We start from the raw sequence: 5,785 nt of genomic DNA on the forward strand, positions 1-5,785 counted from the left end.
TCCCACACCAGGGATGAGGTCATCGCAGGCAGTGCTCGTCACGTGCGCAGCGCTCTGATTGGCCGCTGGGCGCCGGGGGGCGGAGCGAGGGAGGTCCGCGGCGCTGGGGGCCGGGGAGGGCGGGCCTGCGGGGAGCGGCGCACGCAGTGGCGGGCGCACTGGGTCCCTGAGGGGAGGCCGAAGGCTGGGGGTCGCGCGCTTAGCCGGCATGGCACGCGCCACGTGTGGAGGCGCGGCGGTCTCTTGTGGGGCCTGCCGCCCTACCGGGTCCTGGTGTTGCCCGCGGTCGCCGCGGCGTCTCCCCGCGGTCCCACCTTGAACCCCGGCCCCCGCGGTGGGCCAGCGTGGCGCGCCGCACGACCCCACGGAGCCAAGACAGGTCCCGGGAGCCCAGGAGCGGCCCGGCAAAGAATCCGCGCGAGGACCGGGTCAGCAGCGCCCCAAGTGCGGCGCAACTTCCCAGTGGTGGCGGGCGGCGCCGGGGCGCGGAACGCCGGAGGCCTGCGTGGGATGGCCGCAGGATGCGCGGCGGCGGGGAGCCGCGCTGGAGACTTTCCATTTCCTCCCTCCCGACCCTACGTGCTGGCGAAGACTGCGTGGCAGAGGATCGGGGTAAACAGCCGGGCTTCCCCGCAGCCCAGGCGTGAGCACACTGCCCCAGACACAGACCTCGTGGTGGACTGGGCGGGGTGAGGCGGAGCGGCCCGCGGCACTCGCCGGCGGCGTGGGGTCGGCTCCCATTGGGTAGCGCTTAGGCTTTGGGTGGTTTCCTTCCGAGAGTACTACAGCTCCCATTTAGTAAAAAACTGGCTTCGCTTTCCATCACAACCAGAAAATTAAACCGCAGAAATAGCAAATTGTAAGTCCCAACTCTGCACAAAGGTTCTCTGGTTTGGACACGCTAACCAGAACATCCTTTGTGTTCAAGTATCTATCAAGTATTAATATTCAAATAAATCGAATTTGACCCTAGGTAAGATAATTTATGAAATGTTTGGAGAATATGTGGAGGAAATAATCTTGCATTAAATTGTTAATTAAAAACTTCTTTCCCGATTGACAGCTCTGTCAATTGTTTGACTAATTGTAAGAGGACTCAGTCTTAAAAGAGTCTTACACCTAAAAGTTTTCCCCTACACTTTAAAGAATGTCTTTCTGTTTTGAACTATATGGTGGTAAAACACAAAGTGGCTTTGTACCTAAGGCAGAAGGCAACAGTCTTTCCAAGGCCAGGAGCTTGGGTCCCCCGTGATTAGCCTAGGTGAGTGTATGCTGCTCTTCCCATTTTATAGATGGGAAAACCAGTGAGTGGGAGCTACAGGGCAAAAGCCATTGCTAGAAGCCGGGTTTTCTGGCTCTCACTTCGCGGTACTAAATGTGGAAAGTTTTCCTACACCAGTCGTCCTTTTTAAATACCTGCTTACTGGGTTTTTTTCCCAAGTATCCTAGGGAGGATACCGTTGGTGCCTCTGCTTTTACGGTATCAGGTTTTGCCCCCACTATTAAATTGAAACTGACCCAATTGCCGGGATCCAGCAAAATCCTTTCATCTTCTGGTTGATGTTTTTGACTTAGGACACTACCAATTTCTTCTTCAACGCTGATGGTGTAAATTCCACCTCATTCCCTGGTCTTCTACCTTCTCCCTGACTGCACCCTCTTGGTTTCCTGTGTTGGCTCCTCTGGCCCTGCCTGTACTCACACTGAGTTTCCTAAGGGTTCTGACCTTGGCTTTCTTGTCACCCCCTGTGCACTCTTAACCATCCCTGAGACTTTTGCCCATTTGCCTGAGCCAGGAACTTGGTCGTTCTCTAGAGGTCCCTTGGTATTCGGCTTGTCTCCAAATCCTGTCTGTTCTGCCTCCTCAGTGTTTCTTTGATAGTGTAATCACTTCTTCCCATAACTGCCGCTTCCCATCCCAAACAGCTTCCTAACTCCTTCGTAGCCTTCAGGTTTTTCCTTTTTAACCCACCCTTACATTGCAGCCAAAATGATCTTTTTAAAAAGCAGAAGGTACTATGCCACTACCTTGCTTAAGTTTTAAATGTCTCTCCATTGCTCCCAGGATAAAGTTCATGCTCCAACCTAGAAGAACCTGATGACGCCCACCTCTCCCGTCTGGCTCTGCCTCACACAGACACACACTAAACAAGTCTTGACTCTGTCTCTTGCCTCTAGGCGTCAAGTGTGTCATCTTCTTCACCTGAGCTCCCCCTTTCCTGTGTTAACTCGGTAATTTCACCTTGTTAACGCCTGTTATCCTCAGGCATTTCACCACCTCCCTACCTCCACCCCTGACGGGCACCTCCTTGGCCGCCTTCTGAGTTTGATGCTTCACTTGTGTCCCCATGGCACCTGTGTGTGTTTTGCTACTGGATGCCACCACCTATGTGGGTGCTGCTGCCTGCCAGTCTCTGTTCTGCCTCCAGTGGGCTTCTTTCTCCTTCAGCCTGCCCAATCCTGCAGTATGGGGACTGTAGCAGGAGCTTAGCATATTTTTATCGAGTGTTATCTCTATACTGAAGCATCCCAAACAGGGTGTCTACCACTGTATACACACATATTTATACATTATTTAAAAAGCTGCCTTCCTTCTAAACAATAGCTGGACGTTGTGGCGGGTGCCTATAGACCCAGCTACTTTGGAGGCTAAGGCGAGATCATTTGAGCCCAAGAATTTGAGCTATAATGCCACAGTATTCTAGAGGGCAACAAAAGGAGACTCTGTGAAAAAAAAAGGTGCCTTCTTGTTCGACATCATCACCCAGGTAAACCTCAGCAAGCTCACAGCCTAACTTCCTACTGGTGTCTGTCTTCCCTTAAGCCTGTTCTTTCTTGTCTGTGTCCTACTTAATTAAAGGGCCATCTGCCTTATTAGCCATGCCAGGAACCTGATGGTTGTTTATCTCTTAATTGCGCACATTCAACCCTTGCTAAGTTCTGTCAACTTAAAAGCCTGTTAAATTTGTCCTCACCAGCCTTGCTGCTGCTGTCTCTGGCCTCTAGCATCTCTGCCCTGTCTATGGCCACACAACCATATTCTTGCATCAGTTTTGCTTCCTTCTCTTCCCGGTCTAATCTGTCTTCACTCAAATCCATCTTTCTTTCTTTCTTTTTTTTTTTTTGAGACAGAGTCTTAAGCTGTTGCCTTGGGTATAGTGCTGTGACGTCACCGCTCATAGCAACCTCAAACTTGGACTTAAGTGGTTCTCTTGCCTCAGTCTCCCAAGTAGCTGGGACTATAGGCGCCCACCACAATGCCTGGCTATTTTTTTTTTGTTGTTGTTGTAGTTGTCATTGTTGTTTTAGCTGGCCCTGGCCGGGTTCAAACCTACCCTCCCTTCCAGGGACTCTGGCTGTCTGCAGCCTTGGCGCTGGTCATGGCCTCCCAAGTGCTGTCCTGGGGACTTTGCCCTCCGCCTGCCTCCTGCTGCTGCTCTCTGCTGCTTTTACCAACTCCTCTGCCACCCCCACCAGGGTGCCCTTCTCCTGTTCAGTCTCCATGGTGAATATGATTTTCCAGTGTTGGAACAAAGCAGCATCCTTGTGCACTTCAGTTATGCCTCCAAAACATCCATTCCAGCTATTCCTGGCTGTGCAAAGCCAGATTCCCCACTAGTTTGTATGCTCCTTTGGCAGAGACCACATGAAATAACCTGTGTATCTCCAGAGTTTGGGGTCTGTGTTTAGGGCCATGTCCTGGGCCATCTGCTCCCAATGGCTAAAGTTTTCCCCATAAACTGTTTTTCTGGATTGTGAGCTTTGGGATTCAGGGGTACTAATAATCCTATAACTCTGTTTGCATTTCTTATACCAAACACTACTCTTTCATAAATCAAGGGAGAGTACGCTATATGGAATTTAAAACAAAACCTCTGCATATTTGGAAGTGGGAAGTTTTAATCAGCCGTGATTCTCTTAACCATCATTTCATCTAGAATGTGTGTATCTGTCCAAATTCGGCCAGCCTGTGAGTTGGGTAGTTGTCTCTTTTAAAAAATTAGTATTCATTTCCTAAGGCTACTGTAACAAATGACCACAGACTTGGTGGCTTAAAACAACAGAAGTTTATTCTTTCACAGTTCTATAGGCCAGAAGTCTAAGATGAGTATCACTGGGCTGAAATCAAGGTGTCTGCAGGGCCGTGCTTCCTCTGGACAGCGTAGAGAAAATCCATTCCTTGCCTCTTGGGCTTCTGGTGGCTGCTGGCATTCCTGGGCTGTGTCTGCCTTTCTCAAATTTCTGCCTCTGTGGTCATGTGGCCTCTTTCTGTCAAATCTCCCTGTGCCTCCTCCTGGTAAGGACATTTGGGAAGGCATTCAGGGCCCAATCAGATAATCCAAGATTAGCTCTCCATCTCTAGACCTTTAACTAAATTACATTTGCAAAGACACTTTTTCCTTGTAAGGTAACATTACAGATTTCAGGGATTAGGACCTGACATCTTTAGGGGTCACTGTTTTGCCAACTGTGGATAAGGACAACATGCTGTATACTTGTAGCAATGTGGGAAGTCTTTGAAAGGTATGTGGCCCAGAAAAAAGGAAAGAGAAGGGAATGGGAAGATGGGAAGTGAGAAAGGTAGTAAGATGGTAAATTGCCATGTAAATGGTTAGTGCTCCTCAGTGCTCAGTCAGGCTCAGTGATGGGGTTCCCCGGTTGTTGTCATGCTCTTAAGCAGGCATCCTCAAACTGCGGCCCACCAGCCCCCCCGACCCCCCAGGTGTTTTTGCCGCTGCTGCCTGTCCTGCTTAGCAGCCAACTCGTCCTGGAGCCTACAGTCCGGTCCTCCAACAGTCTGAGGGACAGTGAACTGGCCCCCTGTTTAAAAAGTTTTTGGACCCCTGCTCTTGAGCATGACTGAAGTTGGGTCAGGCCAAGGTTGATCTCACCGGGTTCTCATAACTGAGAAGCCCTGTCTTTGAACATACCATAATAGAAAAGGGGTACTCAATGTAAGGATCTTCCCAGCCAGCAGCATTAATTCCTGTTGTGCTTTTCTCCGAAGGGCCTAAGTGCCTCGTCCTATCTTCTCACCACCCACTATTGTTCTTAAAGACCAGAAAACTAAAGATCCCTCCATTTCATAAAGGATGCGCCTCCATACCAGAGTCTAGCAATGCTTTTGCCTTAAGATTGGTAGAAGACTGGGGCAGTGCCTGTGGCTCAAAGGAGTAGGGCGCCGGCCCCATATGCCAGAGATAGTGGGTTCAAACCCAGCCCCGGCTAAAAACTGCAAAAAAGATTGGTAGAAGACTGTGTGTGTGTGAGTGACAACAGTAGTAATTCAGGCTATTTGATTATAAACTATACGATAAGAAAATGGGTTTGGGTGGAATTTCTTAGGTGTTATTCCTTACGTTACTGTCATGAAAGGAGTTGAAGAACATAATCGCTTTTAAATCTGCACCATGGGATTGCTGTGGGAAAGAAAGATGGATTCCACTTCCCCAAGGCTGTGGACGGAATGAAGAATGACAGTTTCCTTTAGTAAGTATCTGCTGTGTGTCCTCAGCTGTCATCTCAGCCGCACTGCCTTCCTGCTTTTCAGGAATAATGATCCCCATTTTACACACCCGGGAAAGTAAGGCTTGTATAGGCCAGGAAGTGGGAGTCAGAGCCCTCTGACGGCAGCAGTTAAATGCAGCTGCTCTGGCTCAGAGCCTGTGGCTCAGAGGCGGGGGCACCGGCCACATACACCAGGGCTGGTGGGTTTGAACCTAGCCCCAGCCTGCCAAACAACGACAATTACAACAAAAACTAGCCAGGCGTTGTGGCGGGCGCC

The sequence above is a fragment of the Otolemur garnettii genome, unplaced genomic scaffold (assembly GCF_000181295.1).
Source record: "Otolemur garnettii isolate 467f Iridium unplaced genomic scaffold, OtoGar3 scaffold00128, whole genome shotgun sequence".
Lineage (NCBI taxonomy): Eukaryota > Metazoa > Chordata > Mammalia > Primates > Galagidae > Otolemur > Otolemur garnettii.